The 20,274-nt window shown below is 45.2% G+C and overlaps 1 protein-coding gene and 1 pseudogene across 8 annotated transcripts in view; one reads left to right on the top strand and one right to left on the bottom strand.

Annotated features, from left to right (window-relative positions):
* CCR4 (C-C motif chemokine receptor 4) overlaps positions 1-20,274 on the bottom strand; it is a 62,813-nt gene that overhangs the window by 29,830 nt on the left and 12,709 nt on the right. For 6 of the 8 annotated variants that reach the window (XR_008477471.2, XR_013528721.1, XR_013528722.1 and 3 more), the window contains exon 2: positions 1,657-1,719. The exons of the other annotated variants lie outside the window; for them this stretch is intronic. The gene's annotated coding sequence lies outside the window, so the exon portion shown is untranslated. The remainder of the gene's footprint in view (positions 1-1,656; positions 1,720-20,274) is intronic. 8 annotated transcript variants of the gene reach the window in all.
* Positions 6,086-7,851, top strand: LOC100397835 (cell division cycle protein 20 homolog pseudogene; annotated as a pseudogene).

Genomic DNA, 20,274 nt, shown 5'->3' with positions numbered 1-20,274 from the left:
AGTAAGTCTTCTGAGGCCATAGAGAAGAGTTAGGTTCCCCTGAAGTGTGTTAGTGCAGACGCTCTCAGTCCTCTGGGGTGACATACCTCTCTCTGGCACTTAGCTTACAATATTGACTGAGGGAGGGAGGCTTCATGACAAGTGGCATATGATTTTAATTCTCATATTCATGGTACCAAAGATAGCACATCTAGCCCATAGTAGGTCCTCAGCCAAGGCTTCCATGACTCCATTCACAGACCAAGAGGGAGTCTACATGTTTCCTTTCAGCATGTCTAACACAGATGTCAGCTGAGGTGCCTCTTCTCTTTAAAAATCTAAATAAGATTTGGTCAGGCACAGTGGCTCACACCTGTAATTTGGGAGGCCAAGGCAGGTGGATCACTTGAGGTCAGTTTGAGACCAGCCTGACCAACATGGTGAAACCCCTTCTCTACAAAAAATACAAAAATTAGCTGGGCATGGTGGCGGGCACCCATCCCAGCTACTTGGGGGGCTGAGGCAGGAGAATCGCTTGAACCTGGAAGTGGAAGTTGCAGTGAGCTGAGACTGCACCATTGCACTCCAGCCTGGGTGACAGAGTGAGACTCCATCTCAACAACAAAAAAAAAATCTAGATAAGGTTTGTCTTAAAAAGCTTCCCACAATTTCTGTGAACCCCTGGAGGGCTCACTTTCTCATGGTTTCCTCGGTCTAGACATTCTGCCTCTGCTTCCACTGAATCCATTCAGTTCATGAATGATCTCACCATCCTACACATTCTTTTGCAGTATCTTGACTCAAATGTGGAACAGAGTCCCTTCAATTTCACGAAAAGCTTATCCACATCAGGCCTCTTAATCTGTAGAAACTTTACAGAAGCACTGAAGAGAAGGAGGAGGAGGTGCCGTCTACATTGCCACAGCACAAGCTCAATAGTACTGACCATCGGACACCCCAGTTTGTAAAAGCTATGCTACCACCATCCATTTTCTTGACCATCCTTTTGTCTTCAATGCCCTTTGTCCACCCCCACCTCTGAATTTCTAATAATTTTAAAACTAAGCATGTCCCATCTGTATTCCTGAAATGACACATCCTCGCCTTTCTTCTCCAGGTCCAGCTTCTGAGGAAGGGGCCCTAAGATGCATGAGGCTTCCATGGGCTAAGGGGGAGGGAGAGAGGAATCAGAGGAAAGCAGAAAAGTCAGAGGCTTGGGAGCCTTCCTGAGAAGAGTCTGGGCACTGCTGCCTCCCATGGCCAAGCCCTCGGGATAAGGGAGCACAGTAAAATCCCCATTCAGGTTTTGGGATATGAGAAAACAGGGTCTTTGAGCCACGTTCCCAACGTCAAATCTGGGGAGGAAGTAGGATCCCTGAGTTCCCATCACACTTCAAGTGCAGAGGCAACACAGTGCAGGTTGTGTCTGCACGTGAACAAGTCAGCCTTCAGGAGTTCCCACGAACCAGTCACAGAGGGGAGAGAGTAGATGGTTTCCCACGCCAGCTACAGCAGCAGGAAACAAAAAGGGCCCCACATAGCTCCAGTAAGTCTTTTGAGGCCACAGAGAAGAGCAAGAGAAAACAGAGCATTTCCCATGTCCCAAGAGGAGTGCCAAGGGATCTGTGTGAGACATGGCCCAGTGGAAGTCCTGCATGTGGGAATGAATGAACTTACCATGAATCGGAGACTTCATGGATCGATGGTTGAGGTCCAGACAGGCTGGAGTACAGGCAGGAGCTGACATGAGCAAATCATAAAGACCAGAGTCACACTCCCAAAATTGCAACACCAGGCTGGGCGCGGTGGCTCAGGCCTGTAATCCCAGCACTTTGGGAGGCCGAGGTGGGTGGATCATGAGGTCAGGAGTTTGAGACCAGCCTGGCCAAGATTGTGAAATGCCATCTCTACTAAAACTATGAAAATTAGCTGGGCATGGTGGTGGGCGCCTATAATCCCAGCTACCTGGAAGGCTAAGGCAGGAGAGTCACTTGAACCCAGGAGGCAGAGATTGCAGTGAGCAGAGATCAGGTCACTACACTCCAGCCTGGGTGACAGAGCAAGACTTGGCCTCAAAAAACAAAAAAAATTGCAAAACCAGATATTACTGAGAAAAGGGGAACGGGCGAAATGCTGAATTGACTGAGATTAAGCCCCTGCCTACTGGGGGAAATGGCTCCGAAAATAAACATGAAGTTCAGTTCTAGCAGGAAGTTTACCATTGACACCATATTTCTCTCTTAACACCCTTGGTCAGGGGCCATCTCCCTGGCATCAGCAAATGTTTTACAATCTTTTTTCTTAGTGGGTGTTACTTTATTCTCCTCGAGATAGATCAGCGTATTTATTTGAAAGTATTTTCCACCCTATCCTATGAGGATGATTTCATCTCCAGTGAGCTGTTGTTTTGATTGCTTATCTCATTCGTTGTTTTAGAATTATATTTCTTCCTTGGGCTATGGAACTGTGGTGTGCATGTTCATTTTAAATGGGAGATTTTCTATTTGTTTATAAATATTTGTTGCTCTTTCTCTCACAGTCTCTCTCTTTCCCTCTTTCTCCCCCTTTCTACTCATCCACCTTTGTGTAGGAATTCTGAAGGTGCCCCTGTACTGGGTATTGTTGATGTTCTACCAAAAAAACCTCTATCTGCTTGTGCACCACTCCCCTACCGCCTGGTTGCTCCCTTCCCTCAGAGAACTACTCTTTGTTTAATGGGTAGATGCTTCACTGACTTGATATATGGATAAAAAAGGCCAGACCCAGCCAGGGGCAGTACCTCATGCCTATAATCCCAGCACTTTGGGAGGTCAAGGTGGGAGGATCATTTGAGCCCAGGAGTTTGAAACCAGCCTGGGCAACATAGTGAGACCCTGTCTCTGCAAATAAAAATTTAAAAATCAGTTGGGCATGGTGGTGTGTGCCTGTAGACTCAGCTACTCAGGAAGCTGAGGTGGGAGGATCACTTGAGCCTGGGAGGTTGAGGCTGCAGTGAGCCATGATCACGCCACTGCACTCCAGCCTGAGTGTAGAGTGAGACCCTGTCTCAAAAATAAAAATATAAGAGGCCACACCCTTTGCCTCAAAGTGGGATTCATTTTCTGTCATATAATTTGTGCTCCAAAACCTCCATGAGATCAGGCTGGGGCTAGATTCCAGCAGGGAACTTGCATTGGTTAATTACATGTGCCAACTTGACTATGTTACAGGGTGCCTAGACATTTGGTCAAACAGCATTCTGGGTGTGTCTGTGTGGGTGTATTGGGATGGCACTAACATTTGAACTGGTAAATTGAGTGGAGCAGCCCACCCTACTGAGGGTGGGTCTCAGCCAATTAATTGAGGGTCTGAATAGACCTTTTCATGAGTAAGAGGGGACTCCTCCTATCTGACTCGATCTGGGACATGAGTCTTTTCCTGCATTCAGACTCTCAACAGAAGCATCAATTCTTGGGTCTCAAAATGGCCAGCTTTTGAACTTACACCATAGACTCTCCTGGTTCTTAGGCCTTCAGACTGAGGCTGGAACCACATCCTCAGCTGGGAGGATCTCCAGCTTGCCAACTGCAGGCCTTGGGACATTTCAGATTCCATAATTATGTCAGCAAATGTTTATAATATTTATAAATGTATAGGTATAGATAGATCATACAGATACAGATATAGATATGATATAGATGCAGACAGATCGATGCCATAGCTATAGAAAAGATATAGATATATCTCCTATTAGCTCTGATTCTCTGGAGAACCCTAATGCAGAACACATTCTTACTTAGCTTCTTCCCCTTCCCAGTCCTGTTTCTTTCCCTCTCTCCCCGTCTCCAGGAAGCAGCCCCAATAAATCACTTGCACTAGAACCCCTGTCTCAGGTTCTGCTTCTCAGGAACCTAGTCGAAGACTCCTTCCAGTTAGCAGCCTAGGGTTGCAATCCAAAATCAGGTGTTCTGTTAGTGGTTTGAATCTCACATCCTGTAATGGTTTGGGCATATCACAGTTCTAGCTGTTGAGCAGTGAGCTTGGGGGTTGCTTCAAATCTTAGTCATGAGTTTGTGTTCATCCTCCCGCCTAGCAAGGCCTACAGCTGCCAACCAGCAGTTTCTGTGACTTGTGCAGATGAGGAGTTTCTTAGTCTGCCTTGCACTAGCCTCTGACTGCACCCCCCGCCCCGTATTACGTGGAGCAGAGTTACCCCACAGGATCTGAGCTCCTGGCAGCTGCTGCCTGCTTCGGGTGCCAAGACCCAGAGGACTCAGAATCTCAGCTTTGCTCAATGCTTTGCTTCTGTTCTTTAGTTCTGGTCCTCAAAGATGCTTAATCCTGTTTTTTTTTAATAGTATTTCTTTTTCATTGATGTACAATTTACATGGCATAAAACACACAGATTTTTAAGTACAATGAGTTTTGACAAATTTATTTTAGGTTGGTGCAAACATAATTGTGGTTTTGGCCATGGTGGCACGTGCCTGTAATCCCAGCTACTCATGAGGCTGAGGCAGGAGAATTGCCTGAACCCAGGAGGCGGAGGTTGCGGTGGGCCGAGATGGCGCCATTGCACTCCAGCCTGGGTAACAAGAGCGAAACTCCATCTCAAAAAAAAACAAAAAACAAAAAACAAAGTAATGGCCAAAACTGCAATTAGGCCCGTTGTGGTGGCTCACACCTGCAATCCCAACACTTTGGGAGGCCGAGGTGGGCAGATCATTTGAGGTCAGGAGTTCGAGACCAGCCTGGCCAATGTTGTAAAACCCCATCTCTACTAAAAATTACAAAAATTAGCCTTGCGTGGTGGCATGTGCCTGTAATCTGCCGTTGCACTCCAGCCTGGGCAACAGAGCGAGACTCCGTCTCAAAAAAAAAACAAACCACCACAATTATGTTTGCACCAACTAAATATATATATATATATACACACACACACACACACACACACACACACACACACACACACAGTAGGTCACCCACATCCAATAAGATAGGGAATTTCCATCATCCAGAGTGTTCCCTTGCACGCCATTGCAACTGACACTCCACCACATACAAGAGGCAACCAACTTTTTTCTCCATATATTAGTTCAGCCTGTTCTAGAACTTCATATAAACAGACTTATACAGTATGTACTCTTTTATTGCTGACTTCTTGTGGTCAACATAATGTTTCTGAGGTATATCTGTGTGGTTGCATATATGAATGGTTCATTTATATTACTGAGTTGTATTCCATTATATGGATATACCAAGTTTGTTAGTCTGTTTTCCTGCTAACGAACATTTGGGTTATTTCTAGTTTTGGCTATGAGTAAAGCTGCTATAGACCTTCTTTTATTAAATATTTTTATTGAGATACATAATTCACATACCATAAAATATACTCATTTGGGCTGAGCGCAGTGGCTCATGCCTGTAATCCCACTAAAGTGGGCAAATCACTTGAGGTCAGGAGTTCGAGACCGGTCTGTCCAACATGGTAAAACTCTGTCTCTACCAAAATACAAAAAATTAGCCGGGTGTGGTGGAGCATACTGGTAATCCCAGCTACCCGGGAGGCTGAAGCATGAGAATCGCTTTTACCCAGGAGGCAGAGGTTGCAGTGAGCCGAGATCACACCACTACACTCCAGCCTAGTCACCAAAGTGAGATCTTGTCTCAAAAAAAAAAAAAAAAGTTACTCGTTTAAAATATACAATTCAACTATTTTTAGTTTATTTAAAGAGTTGCACAACTATCGTCACAATCTAAGTTGAGAACCTTTTCATCACCTCAAAAATAAACTTTGTACCTATTAGCAGGAACTCCGTATCTCCCTCTTCTCCCAGCCCTAAGCAACCACTAATCTTTCTGTCTACAAATACGCCTAACGCAAACCATGATTCATAGCTGTTTTCTTCTAAGACTTTGTAAATAAAAATGTGACCCATTTTGAGTTCACTTGTTGTGTATGGAGTGAGGTAGTCTTCCAACTTCATGTTTTACATGTGGATATTCAGTTGTTCCAAGACCAGTTGTTGGAAAGACCATCCTTTCCCCATTGAATTGTCTTGGCACTCTTGTCAAAAATCAACTCACTGGCCAAGCATTGTGGCTCATATCTGTAATCCCAGCACTTTGGGAGGCCGAGGCAGGAGAATTGCTTGAGCCCAAGAGTTCAAAACTAGTCCAGGCAACATAGCAAGACTGTGTCTATTTTTTAATTTTAATTTAAATAAAAAATCAACCCACCGGGTCAGAACTGCAACCTGCTAAGGAGCGCAGGAGCTCCGCAGGCACCAACTGCAAGGACCCATCCCACTGCGGGCGCTCCCATGGCTCAGTTAGCATTTGAGAGTGACCTGCACTCGCTGCTTCAGCTGGATACACCCATCCCCAGTGCACCCCCTGCGCGCTGGCAGCGCAAAGCCAAGGAAGCCGCAGGCCTGGCCGCCTCACCCATGCGGGCCGCCAACTGATCCCACAGCGCTGGCAGGACTCCGGGCTGAACTCCTGGCAAATCCAGTTCCAAGGTTCAGACCACTCCTAGCAAACCTGGCGGTGACCGCTATATCCCCCAACGCAGTGCTGCCCAGATGGAGGTGGCCAGCTTCCTCCTGAGCAAGGAGAACGAGCCTGAAAACAGCCAGACGCCCACCAAGAAGGAACATCAGAAAGCCTGGGCTTTGAACCTGAACAGTTTTGATGTAGAGGAAGTCAAGATCCTTCGGCTCAGTGGAAAACCACAAACTGCCCCAGAGGGTTACCAGAACAGACTGAAAGTACTCTACAGTCAAAAGGCCACGCCTGGCTCCAGCCGGAAGACCTGCCGTTACATTCCTTCCCTGCCAGATCGTATCCTAGATGCCCCAGAAATCCGAAATGACTACTACCTGAAACTTGTGGATTGGAGCTCTGGGAATGTCCAGGCTGTGGCACTGGACAACAGTGTGTACCTGTGGAGTGCAAGCTCTGGTGACATCCTGCAGCTTTTGCAAATGGAGCAGCCTGGGGAATATGTATCCTCTGTGGCCTGGATCAAAGAGGGCAACTACTTGGCTGTGGGCACCAGCAGTGCTGATGTGCAGCAATGGGATGTGCAGCAGCAGAAACGGCTTCGAAATGACCAGTCACTCTGCCCGAGTGAGCTCCCTAAGTTGGAACAGCTATATCCTGTCCAGTGGATCACGTTCTGGCCATATCCACCACCATGATGTTCAGGTAGCAGAACACCATGTGGCCACACTGAGTGGCCACAGCCAGGAAGTATGTGGGCTGCGCTGGGCCCCAGATGGATGACATTTGGCCAGTGCTGGCAATAACTTGGTCAATGTGTGGCCTAGTGCTCCTGGAGAGGGTGGCTGGGTTCCTCTGCGAACATTCACCCAGCATCAAGGGGCTGTCAAGGCTGTAGCATGGTGTCCCTGGCAGTCCAATGTCCTGGCAACAGGAGGAGGCACCAGTGATCGACACATTCGCATCTGGAATGTGTGCTCTGGGGCCTGTCTGAGTGCTGTGGATGCCCATTCCCAGGTGTGCTCCATCCTCTGGTCTCCCCACTACAAGGAGCTCATCTCAGGCCACGGCTTTTCACAGAACCAGCTGGTTATTTGGAAGTACCCAACCATGGAAAGGTGGCTGAACTGAAAGGTCACACATCCCGGGTCCTGAGTCTGACCATGAGCCCAGATGGGGCCACAGTGGCATCTGCAGCAGCAGATGAGACCCTGAGGCTATGGCGCTGTTTGAGTTGGACCCTGCATGGCGGCGGGAGTGGGAGAAGGCCAATGCAGCCAAAAGCAGCCTCATCCACCAAGGCATCCGCTGAAGACCAAGCCATCACCTTGGTTGTTTTTTATTTTTCTAATAAAGTCATGTCTCCCTTCAAAAAAAAACAATCATAAATGTGAGGGTTAATTTCTGGACTTTCAATTCTATTCCCTTGGTCTATATGTCCATCCTTACACTGTTCCACATCATTTCAATTGCTGTAGGTTGTAATAAGTATTGAAATTGGGAGGTATAAGTCCTCCAACTTAGTTTTTGTTTTCCAAGATTGTTTTACCTCTTCTGGGTCCCTTTCATTTCCATATGAATTATGGAATCAGCTTGTTCATTTCCCCACAAATCCAGCTAGAATTGTGATAGGAAGTAACTGTGTTGAATCCATAGGTCAGTTTGGAAAGTACACTGTTGACATCTTAACAATATTAAATCTTCCAATCAATAAATATGGAATGCTTTTTCACTTACTTAGATCTTTGAAAATTTATTTTCATGATATTTTCTAGCTTTTTTTTTTTTTGAGAGGGGGAGGAAGGCAGGAAGGGCGGGAAGAAGGACGGTAGGGAGGAAGGAAGGGATGAAGGAAGGAAGGAAGGGAGGAAGCGGGGAGGGAGGGAGGGAGGGAAGGGAAGGAAGGAAATCAAGCAATGAGAGAGACATTGCCGACCTGGATCTAGAGGTTTACAAGTTGATTTCTTTTTTTTTGAGAGAAGGAAAGAAAAAAAAAATAAGTAAAGGAGAGGAAGAAAGAGGAAGAGAAAGAGGGAGAGTAAATGGAAATATTGCTTTATTTTGAAAAAAATTGAGTATTAATAATAGCCAATCAATGTTTCATTTAAACTTATGGGTAGGTGTGATGTGGTATTGACAAGAATGTATATTTTGTGTATTTGAAGTGGGGAGCTCTATAAATATTTATTAAGTTTACTTGTTTCAGATCTGAGTTCGAGTCCTTGGTATCCTTATTAATTTTGTGTCTCATTGAATCTAAGTCTCGTATCTGGGTGTTAGGATCGTTAGCTCTTGTTGTTGCATTGATCCTTTTACCACTATATCTTTGTTCCTTTAAAATCTATTTTATACGATACGAAAATTGCAACTCCTGCTTTTTATTTATTTATTATTTATTTTTGCTCTCCATTTGGTTGGTACATCTTTCTCCATCCCTTTGTTTTGAGTCTTTGTGTATCCTTGCATGTGAAACAGGTCTGGATGTAACATGCCGTTGGGTTTTGGCTGTGTCTTTTGATTGGGGGATTTAGTCAATTTAAATTTAGGGTTACTGCCATTTGATGTTGACCGGCTGTTTTATCCATTCATTGGTGTAAATTCTTCTTTATGTTGGTGCTCTTTACTTTTTGGTGTATTTTTAGAAAGGCTAATACTGGTTGTTTCTTTCTGTGTGTAATGCTTCTTTCAGAAGCTCTTGTAAAGCAGGCCTGGTGGTAATAAAATCTCTGAGTTCTTGCTTGTTCATAAAAGATTTTATTTTTCCTTCAGTTGTGAAGCTTAGTTTGGCTGGATATGAAATTCTGGGCTGAAGGTTCTGTTCTTTGAGGATGTTGAATATCGGCCCCCACTCTCTTCTGGCTTGTAGAGTTTCTGCTGAGAGATCTGCTGTAAGTCTGATAGGCTTGCCTTTGTGGGTTATCCGACCTTTCTCTCTGGCTGCCCTTAGTATTTTCTCCTTCGTTTCAACCCTGGTGAATCTAACGATTATGTGCCTTGGGGGTGCTCTTCTTGAGGAATATCTTTGTGGTGTTCTCTGTATTACCTGGGGTTGAATATTGACCTGCTTTGCTAGTTTAGGAAAATTTTCCTGAATAATATCCTGAAGGGTATTTTCCAGCTTGGATTCATTCTCTCTGTCGCATTCAGGTACACCTATCAAACGTAAATTTGGTCTTTTCACATAGTCCCACATTTCTTGGAGACTCATTCCTTTTTATCCTTTTTTCTCTAATCTTTTCTTCACGTTTTATTTCATTAAGTTGGACTTTGACCTCTGATATCCCTTCTTCTGCTTGAACAATTCGAGTGTTTAAACCTGTGCATACTTCTCGGAGTTCCTGTATTGTATTCTTCAGTTCCATTAATTCACTCATACTCCTCTCTAAGTTGTCTATTCTCAATAGGATTTCATCAAACCTTTTTTCAAAGTTCCTAGTTTCTTTACGTTGGGCTACAACATGTTCTTTTAACTCACAGAAGTTTCTTATTATCCATTCCTTGAAGAGTGATTCTGTCTTCAGGATGCGCTCATTCTCCATCAAGCCTTGTTCCATTGTTGATGTGGAACTGTGATCATCTTTAGAGGGAGAGGCGTTCTGACTTTGAGTATTCTCAGCTTTTTTATGCTGGTTTCTTCCCGTCATTGTAAATTTATCCTCCTGTCGTCTTTGAAATTACCAACTTTCAGATTAGGTCTCTTGAGTGGACGTCCAGGTTGTTAGTTCCCAGGGCCAGAGCAGCGGCGTTAAAACTGATGGTGCTTTTCTGCCCAGGATTCTCCTGTCTGGCTTCCTTCTTGTGTCCGTAGTAGGCGACTCTGCCTTCCTGGGACTCCAAACCTCGGTCAGAAGGGGAACCGGTCCCGTTTACTCTGCGCCAAGCGCTGCCGCGCCGAGGTGCCATCACAGCCGCTGCGCCGGGCTCTGGTGTCCTACTGGGGACACGGGCGGGTCCTCCGAACCTGTTTACTCTGCTCCAAGAGCTGCCGTGCCAAGGTGCCGGCGGAACCACTACGCCGGCCACAAGAGTCGTGCTGGCCACCCGTGTGTTTCCTCCACTGGGGGATCTTCTGCTCCGTGAGCGACCAGAATTTGTCTGAAAGTGTGGCGTCCTCTAGTTTTCCGCGCCTTCCCTGAGAGCTGCAATCCCGGGTTGTTAGCGATCGGCCATCTTGGATCGTTCCCTCCTATTTTCTAGCTTTCTGTGCACAAGTTTTGTGCTTCTTTGGTTTCATTTATCCCTAAGTACCTATTTTTTGATAGGATTATAAATAGAATGGTTAATTTCAATTTTGGATTATTTGTTGCTAGTGTATAGAGATGGAATTGATTGTGTGTGGGGTGTGTGTGTGATGGAGTCTGGCTCTTGTCATCCAGGCTGGAATGCAATGGCGTGATCTCAGCTGACTGCAACCTCCACCTCCCAGGTTCAAGAGATTCTCCCGCCTCCGCCTCATGAGTCGCTGGAATTACAGGTACACGCCACCATGCCTGGCTAATTTTTGTATTTTTAGTAGAAACAGGGTTTGACCATGTTGGCCAAGCTGGTCTCAAACTCCTAACCTCAGGTGATCCACTTGCCTCAGTCTCCCAAAGCAGATGCAATTGTTTTTGTATGTTCATCTTGTATCCTGCAACCTGCTGAACTCATTTATTAGCTCTAATAGTTTTATAGTGGATTTCTTAGAATTTTCTACATATAAGATCACATCATCCACAAAAAGAGATCATTTTACTTCTTCCTTTTCAATCTGGATACCTTTTCTTTTTCCTGCTGATTTTTTTCTGACCAGAACTTCCAACGCAATATGAATAGAAATGGAGGAGCAGACATCCTAGTCTTGTTCCTGATCTTGGGGAGAAAGCAGTCCATCTTGCACCATTAAGTATTGCACTATTTCATTCTCATGTTGCTAATAAGGACATATCTGAGACTGGGTAATTTATAAAGAAAAGGGGTTTAACGGACTCACAGTTCCACATCGCTGAGGAGGCCTCACAATCATTACAGAAGGCGAAGGAGGAGCAAAGATACGTCTTACATGGCAGCAGGCAAGAGAGCATGTGCAGGGGAACTGTCCTTTATAAAACCATCAGACCTTATGAGACTTATTCACTATCATGAGAACAGCATGGGAAAACCCACCCCCATGATTCAATTACCTCCCACTGGGTCCCTCCCAAGACACATGGGGATTATGGGAGCTATAATTGAAGACGAGATTTTGATGGGGGTACAGCCAAACCATACCATTCTGCCCTTGGCCCCTCCCAAATCTCATGTCCTTCCATTTCAAAACCAATTATGCCTTTCAACAGTCCCCTAAACTCTTAACTCATTCCAGCATTCACCCAAAAGTCCAAGAATCCAAAGTCTCATCTGAGACAAGGCAACTCCCTTCCCACCTATGAGCCTGTAAAATCAAAAGCAAGTTAATTACTTCCTAGATACAATGGGAGTACAGGCATTGAGTAATTACAGCTGTTCCAAATGGGAGAAATTGGCCAAAACAAAGGAGCCACAGGCTCCATGCAAGTCCAAAACCCAACAGGGCAGTCATTAAAACTTAAAGTTCCAAAATGATCTCCTTTGACTCCATGTCTCACATCCAGGTCATGATGTTGCAAGAGGTGGGCTCCTATGGCCTTGGGAAGCTCCACCCCTGTGGCTTTGCAGCGTATAGCCCCCCTCCCAGCTGCTTACACAGCCTGACATTGAGTGTCTGCAGCTTTTTCAGGTACACAGTGCAAGCTGTTGGTGGATCTACCATTCTGGGGTCTGGGAGCAGTGGCCCTCTCCTCACAGGTCCACTAAGCAATACACCAGTGGGGACTCTGTGAGGGCTCCAACCCCACATTCCCTTCTGCACTGCCCTAGCAGAGGTTCTCCATGAGGGCCCCACCACTGCAGCAAACTTCTGACTGGACAGCCCAGCATTTTCATACATCCTCTGAAATCTAGATGGAGGTTCCCAAACCTCAATTCTTGACTTCTCTGCACCCACAGTCTCAACACCACATGGAAGCTGCCAAGGATTAAATAAAAAAGAGGCGGGGTGGGGGGAAGCTGCCAAGGATTGGGGCTTACAGTCTGTGAAGCCACAGCCCTAGCTATACCTTGGCCCCTTTTAGCCATGGCTGGAGTGGCTGAGATGCAGGGCACCAAGTACCTAAGCTATACACAGCATAGGGGGTCCTGGAACTGGCCCAGGAAACCATTGTACCTCCTAGGCCTCCAGGCCTGTAATGGCAGGGGTTGACACAAAGGTCTCTGACATCCCTTGGAGACACTGTTTACATTATCTTGGTGAATAACATTTGGCTCCCTGTTACTTAGCAAACTTCTGCAGCAGGCTTGGATTTCTTCCCAGAAAATGGGTTTTTCTTTTCTATTGCATCATCAATCTGCAAATTTTCCAAATTTTCATTCTCTGCTTCTTCTTAAACCACTTTGGTGCTCAGACATTTCTTCCACCAGATACCCTAAATCATCTCTCTCAATTTCAATGTTCCATAGATCTCTAGGCCAGGAGTAAAATGTCACCAGTCTTTTTGTTAAAGTTTAACAAGAGTCACCTTTGCTCCAATATCCAAGAAGTTCCTCATTTCCATCTGAGACCACCTCAGCCTGGGCTTTATTGTCTAAGTCACTATCAACATTTTGGTCTAAGCCATTCAGCAGGTCTCCAGGAAGTTCCAAACTTTCCCACATGTTACTGTCTTCTTCTGAGCCCTCCAAACTGTTCCAACCTCTGCCTGTTACCCAGTTCCAGAGTTGCTTCCTGATTTTTGGGTATCCTTACAGCAGTGTCCCACTACGTGGTACCAATGTGCCGTCTTAGTCTGTTCTCATGCTGCTAATAAGGATATACCTGAGACTGGGTAATTTATAAAGGAAAGAGGTTTAATAGACTCATAGTTCCACATGGCTGGGGAGGCCTCATGATCATGGCAGAAGGCAAAAAAGGAGCAAAGGCACATCTTATATGGTGGCAGGCAAGAGAATGTATGTGGAAAACTTCCCTTTATAAAACCATAAGAGCTCATGAGTCTTATTCACTATCACAAGAACAGCATGGGAAAAACCTAACCTCATGATTCAATTACCTCCCTCTGGGTCCCTCACACAACACGTGGGGATTGTGGGAGCTACAATTCAAGATGAGATTTGGGTGGGGGCACAGCCAAATCATATCAAGTATGATGTTACCAATATATTCTTGAACAAGTCATTTTATGGGCCAACGGTTTCATTTCTCTTGGGTCAATACCTAGGTGTAGAATTCTTGGATCATAAAATAGGTATATGTTCAACTTTACACAGAATTGTCTAACAGTTTTTCTTTTCTTTTTTTTTTTTTTTTTGAGACAGAGTCTTGCTCTGTCACCAGGTGCCAGGCTGGAGTGCAGTGGCACAATCTCGGCTCACTGAAATCTCCACCTCCTGGGTTCAAGCAGTTCTCCTGCCTTAGCCTCCCGAGTAGCTGGTACTCCAGGCACATGCCACCACGCCCAGCTAATTTTTGTATTTTTTAGTAGAGACGGGGTTTCACCATGTTGGCCAAGATGGTCTTGATCTCTTGACCTTGTGGTTCACCCGCCTCAGCCTCCCGTCTAACAGTTTTTCAAAGTGGCATTTGTACCCAGTAGTCAATCATATTTCTGTTATTATATATTATCTATCTCATTTTGATGAGTTTTAGAAAACAGAAAGATCCCTAAACTGTGAACTTCTTACTGTGCTTTAATTGGAAGACTTTCTAGTAATGGACAGACGTGTAATCCTGAAGAGGTTCTTAAGGACTCAGATTAGAAACAACTCTTATATTTACAACTCAAATCCATTCCCTCATATATTCACCCTTTGTCCACTGCACAAACTCCCTCAAATTTTTCCTTGGTTGTTCCATGAAGAGGAGCCCAACTAAACCACACAATGTTCCATACGAACCACCGTTTACTTTATGTGCATGTGACATTTTTCTTGTGACATCAAAATAATTAGGAGAAATCTCCCTAAGCAAGGTAACCACAAAGAGGTGGCTGTACAGTCTATTCTCAGTGCAGAGCTTTTTCCTGCTTGCTGGCCTCCAATGATAATTTGTTTATATCATGTATGATCAAAAGAATTCAAACATTTGCCGGGTGTGGTGGCTCATGCCTGTAATCTCAGCACTTTGGGAGGCTAAGGCGGGTGGATCATGAGGTCAAGAATTCAAGACCAGCCTGGCCAATATGGTGAAACATTTCCAGCAAGCAGGAAAAAGCTCTGCACTGAGAATAGACTGTACAACCACCTCTTTGTGGTTACCTTGCTTAGGGAGATTTCTCCTAATTATTTTGATGTCACAAGAAAAATGTCACATGCACATAAAGTAAACGGTGGTTTGTATGGAACATTGTGTGGTCTAGTTGGGCTCCTCTTCATGGAACAACCAAGGAAGAATCTGAGGGAGTTTGTGCAGTGGACAAAGGGTGAATATATGAGGGAATGGATTTGAGTTGTAAATATAAGAGTTGTTTCTAATCTGAGTCCTTAAGAACCTCTTCAGGATTACATGTCTGTTCACTCCATTACTAGAAAGACTTCCAATTAAGGCACAGTAAGAAGTTCACAGTTTAGGGATCTTTCTGTTCTCTACTAAAAATACAAAAATTAGCTGGACGTGGTAGTGTACACCTGCAGTCCCAGCTACTTGGGAGGCTGAGGCAGGAGAATCACTTGAATCCAGGAGGTGGAGTTTGCAGTGAGCCAAGATCATGCCACTGCACTCCAGCCTGGTGACAGAGCAAAACTCCATCTCAAAAAATAATAATAATAATTAAAACATTCTACAGGCTCCAGCACACTATCATGTATCTATCTCATATCATAATCTCAGCTATTCATCCTCAGGACTGACATCAGCATCTTCTTCAAAGCACTGCACATCTCTGCGGTCAGGTATTATATCAGTATGACATCCACATGCTCAAGTCACCTGAAAGCCCAATATTCTAGAATATCTCTGTGTGGTTAGTCAATTCTCCATCATCACAAAGTTCTCCTTTTTTTTGCTAAAATGGAAATATCGGTACTGCCTTGGCAGATTATGAAAGTAATGCATGTTTTTTTTTGAGACGGAGTTTCGCTCTTGTTACCCAGGCTGGAGTGCAATGGCGCGATCTCGGCTCACTGCAACCTCCACCTCCTGGGTTCAAGCAATTCTCCTGCCTCAGCCTCCTGAGTAGCTGGGATTACAGGCACATGCCACCATGCCCAGCTAATTTTTTGTATTTTTAGTAGAGACGGGGTTTCACCATGTTGACCAGGATGGTCTCGATCTCTTGACCTCGTGATCCACCCGCCTTGGCCTCCCAAAGTACTGGGATTACAGGCGTGAGCCACCGCGCCTGCCCAGTAATGCATGTTTTCTTAAAGAAATAAAGAAGCCTAGAATGTATAAAGCATAATTCTTTCCTCTATAAAATGCCTAACCGTTTGGGGTTTATCATTCCAGGTTTTCAAACTGCACTTAAGATATTATGGACATTTGTGAATGGCATATTCTTTTTCGTTTGTTTGTTTTTTGAGATGGAGTCTCGCTCTGTCACCCAGGCTGGAGTACAGTGGCGCTATCTCAGCTCATTGCAACCTCTGCCTCCCAGGTTCAAGCGATTCTCCTGCCTCAGCCTCCCAAGTAGCTGAGATTAAGGCACACACCACCACACACTGCTAATTTTTGTATTTTTAGTAGATGAGGTTTTACCATGTTGGCCAGGCTGGTCTCAAACTCCTGACCTTCAGGGATCCGCCTGCCTCGGCCTCCCAAAGTGCTGAGACTACAGGTGTGAGCCACTGCCAATTTCTATACCTCTACTTTATTCCCCTTACCTTGTGGAGCTGGTTCCTCCAGGGCAATGTTACATAGAAGTGGTGATCACAGGCATTTTTTCCTGATTTTAGCTGGAATGCCTCTGGAGTGGCTCATGAAGCCTTTTCAGCTGAGATAGACATATTTTATCATGATAATGAAATCCTTTCTGTATTTTCCTGTATTTCTCTAGCATTCCATCATTTTTCTTAGCATTTATTTGCATTGTTTAATGTTCTTATGTTTGTGTTTCTGCCTAGAAGGAAGGCGATGGCAGTAGTTTCCAGGCTAGCTGGCTTCCCAACCCGATGGCTCTCTTCTTTCCTGCTGCCACAGAGACTAACTGTCTGCCTCCTGCAAATCCGAAATTTGACAAACCTGCCTCCCCTGCTTCTCTGAACCAAACTGGTCCAGGAAAACTTCTGACCCAAGTTCTGATCACCTCCCTTCCTGCAACGCATGGTGCACCCTCCGCTCAGGAAATGCCTTTGGCGTGTTGCTGACGTCGGTCCCTGCTGCACTGCTCACCGCCCTGCACTTCACCCCTTCCCACACAGGTTCTGCCTGACCTCAGCTGCTTTGGGCGGACCATCAGATAATCTGGAGTCTGAAAAGGATCTCTGTCTCCCAGTTTCGTGCAAATGGAGTTTGGGGGTTTTAGAATTCATTCTTCTTGCTATTTCACAATTTCTCAGAAAAGGTGAAGATGCAGACTTTTGCAGTTACATTCAATACAAAAAGTCTTAATAAAGTAATGCTTGACTTAAAGCCCACCAGTATTTCTGGAACAATTCAGTCTATCTTTGAACTTAGTTACATAAAGTCTTATTAGAAGCACAATGGGGATTTTGGAGATAGGACTAGCGGACTTTGTGTGGTTAAATAGAAAACTGAATTGCCAGTGTAGAGTACTTGATTAAGAGATAGGGAAATCCACTCATTCAGTAAAAAGTAATTGAGCTTTGTGCCAGCTATTTTACTAGGCAGTTAGGTGGCCGGTATTTTTGGTGGAGTGAGTCTAATTCATGATTAAAATATTGTTTCTCCTGAAACCCGATTTCTTGGAATAATAAAATCAACCTTATCTCCTTTAAGAAGAGTGTAAAATGAGTGTCAATATATAAAAGCACTAGGATGTCTGATTTTCTTAAAGGGGAATTTGGAGCTATTAAATAGTAAGCTTTCAAGGGGTAAAGTGTTGTGACCACAAAAATAGGTGGAGATTATGTCTGGTTCATTTGAGTCAAGAAAGGCTGGAGATGGAGTGGACAGCCTCTGACTGAATGTAGGGGACAGGATCTAGGATGACAGGTGGTTGTGGCATGACCAAGAGTAGAGATGGGCTGTGACCGTAACAGGAATAAGGTGTGTAGGAAAAGATGCCTCAGGGCTGGGGACAGGCAAATTATGGGGCCAAAGTGGGACTGAGTAGAGGAAAGCAGAGGAGCCAGAGTTGAGGGGAGAGTGATGGTTAGAGGGTAATGAATGAAGGACATCCCTGGTGCAGATTACGTCTCCTGATTTTCCTGCTCGCGGGTCAGTTTCCATTTATGTGAGGTGCTCCCTTGTCCCCAGTGTGATCAGAAAATCCCTGTTTTAGATTAGGATTCTGCAAGCATGCTCCGAGACTCTGAGATTAGCATGCAGGAGATTTAGTGAGGAGTCCTCTTGGAAACCACACTAAGGGCATAAAGAAAGCGGACTGGACAGTAGGAAAAGTTGAACAGCAACGTAGTTGCAACAGAGGCCTCAGCTAATCTCATGGCAGCTCTGGAGTAGCAATGCCAACTCTAGGCAAGGGGCAAGCGCTTGTATCTCCTCATTATCCAGTCACTGAATAATCGTCCCCCAAGGAGGACGAGTCCTGAAGAGAGACCAGCTGAGAGCTATCAGGGCCAACATTCCTGATACCTAGTAGAGTGAGTGCTTCAGTCCTGAACTGGTGGGTGTGTGGATAGCTCTCCTTAACAGCCCCCGCAGGATGGCAGCTGATTCAGTCCGTAACTCAAGGCTGCTGCCTCTTAGGTTTGTACTTTTCTTTGGTCTCACCTTTCCCGACTTTGCTCCACTGCCCCACTCCCATGTACTTTACGAGAAACGCTACTACTACCCCCCCGACCACACAATGCTCTCTGAACGATCAGCCTAGAGAGCCCTTGCTCCTTCCCTTCACCAAATCATGCCTCTCCTACAAGGTCTACCTCTAGAGCTAATCATATTATGAGAATTTGAAATTAATCAACTTCTCCTTCCTCTGGAGCCCCAAAGAATCTTTCTTGTGACTCTATTATCATACTTGTCTTGCTTAATAGTTAGTTCTGTTTTTCTTTTCTTTTTTTGAGATGAGGCTCACTCTGTCATCCAGGCTGGAGTGCAATGGCATGATCTCGGCTCATTGCAAGCTCCGTCTCCTGGGTTCAAGCGATTCTCCTGCTTCAGCCTTCCAAGTAGCTGGGACAGCAGGCGTGCACCACCACACCCAGCTAATTTTTGTATTGTAGCAGAGAGAGGGTTTCACTATGTTGGCCAGGCTGATCTCGAACTCCTGACCTTGTGATCTGCCCGCCTCAGCCTCCCAAAGTACTGGGATTACAGGCATTAGCCACTGTGCCCAGCCTGTTTTCTTTATCAGACTCTGAATTCTGTGAATGGCAGAACTTACTCCTTTCTTTATTCCTTTATTCTTTCTATAAACTAGCAATCTGCTTGGCACAAAGTAGACAACTATTACAACAGAAATACTTCCAAATTGTTATGAGAGTTTCTTGCAAGTAATCTTCCTCAAGGTCTAAAGACCTTTAGGCTTCACTCTGTATTATTTCTTCTCATGAAAAGCAGATGGGGCTGGGTGTGGTGGCTCAAGCCTGTAATCCCAGCACTTTGGGAGGCCAAGACGGGTGGATCACAAGGTCAAGAGATCGAGACCATCCTGGTCAACATGGTGAAACCCCGTCTCTACTAAAAATACAAAAAATTAGCTGGGCATGGTGGCACGTGCCTGTAATCCCAGCTACTCAGGAGGCTGAGGCAGGAGAATTGCCTGAACCCAGGAGGCGGAGGTTGCGGTGAGCCGAGATCGCGCCATTGCACTCCAGCCTGGGTAACAAGAGCGAAACTCCGTCTCAAAAAAAACAGAAAGAAAAGAAAAGCAGATGAAATTAATTTGTTTATTCAATAGAACTTGAGAGCCTACTATGAGACAGATGTTGGCTAGACTAATTCCTATCATTCTTGCTGTTGTTGTTGTTGAGGTAAAATTCACATAATAGAAAATGAACCATTTTTAAATGTACACTCGAGTAGCATTTAGTGCATCCACAACATTGTGCAGCCAGCCTTCTATCTAGTTCCAAAGCATTTACATCACCCCAAAAGCAAACCCACTTCTATTGTTCCTAAGCAAATTACAGGCTAGGCACGTTGCAACAAGAAAGACATGAGTCTAATGTCTGAAAACTTACGGTTAAACTCATCTTTATTTAGAAATCACACTGGCTGGCTGGGCACGGTGGCTCATACCTGTAATCCCAGCACTTTGGGAGGCCAAGGCAGGCAGATCACTTGAGGTCAGGAGTTCAAGACCTGCCTGACCAACACGGAGAAAGCCCTTCTCTACTAAAACTACAAAAATTAGCCAGGTATGTGGCGCATGCCTGTAATCCCAGCTACTTGAGAGGCTGAGCCAGGAGAATCACTTGAACCTGGGAGGCGGAGGTTGTAGCATGCCATTGCAGTCTAACCTGGGTGACAGAGCGAGACTCCATCTCAAGAAAGAAAAAAAGGAAGAAAGAGAGAGACGGAGGGAGGGAGGGAGGGAGGGAGGGAGGGAGGGAAGGAAGGAAGGAAGGAAGGAAGGAAGGAAGGAAGGAAGGAAGGAAGGAAGGAAGGAAGGAAGGAAGGAGAAAAGGAAATAATCATGCTGGCTTTCTTCTTATGGGTCTTTTGCTGAATGGGAAGAA

This window comes from Callithrix jacchus, chromosome 17 (genome assembly GCF_049354715.1).
Source record: "Callithrix jacchus isolate 240 chromosome 17, calJac240_pri, whole genome shotgun sequence".
Lineage (NCBI taxonomy): Eukaryota > Metazoa > Chordata > Mammalia > Primates > Cebidae > Callithrix > Callithrix jacchus.
Note: the sequence above shows the minus strand (reverse complement) of the source record. Positions and strands in the feature narration are given on the sequence as shown.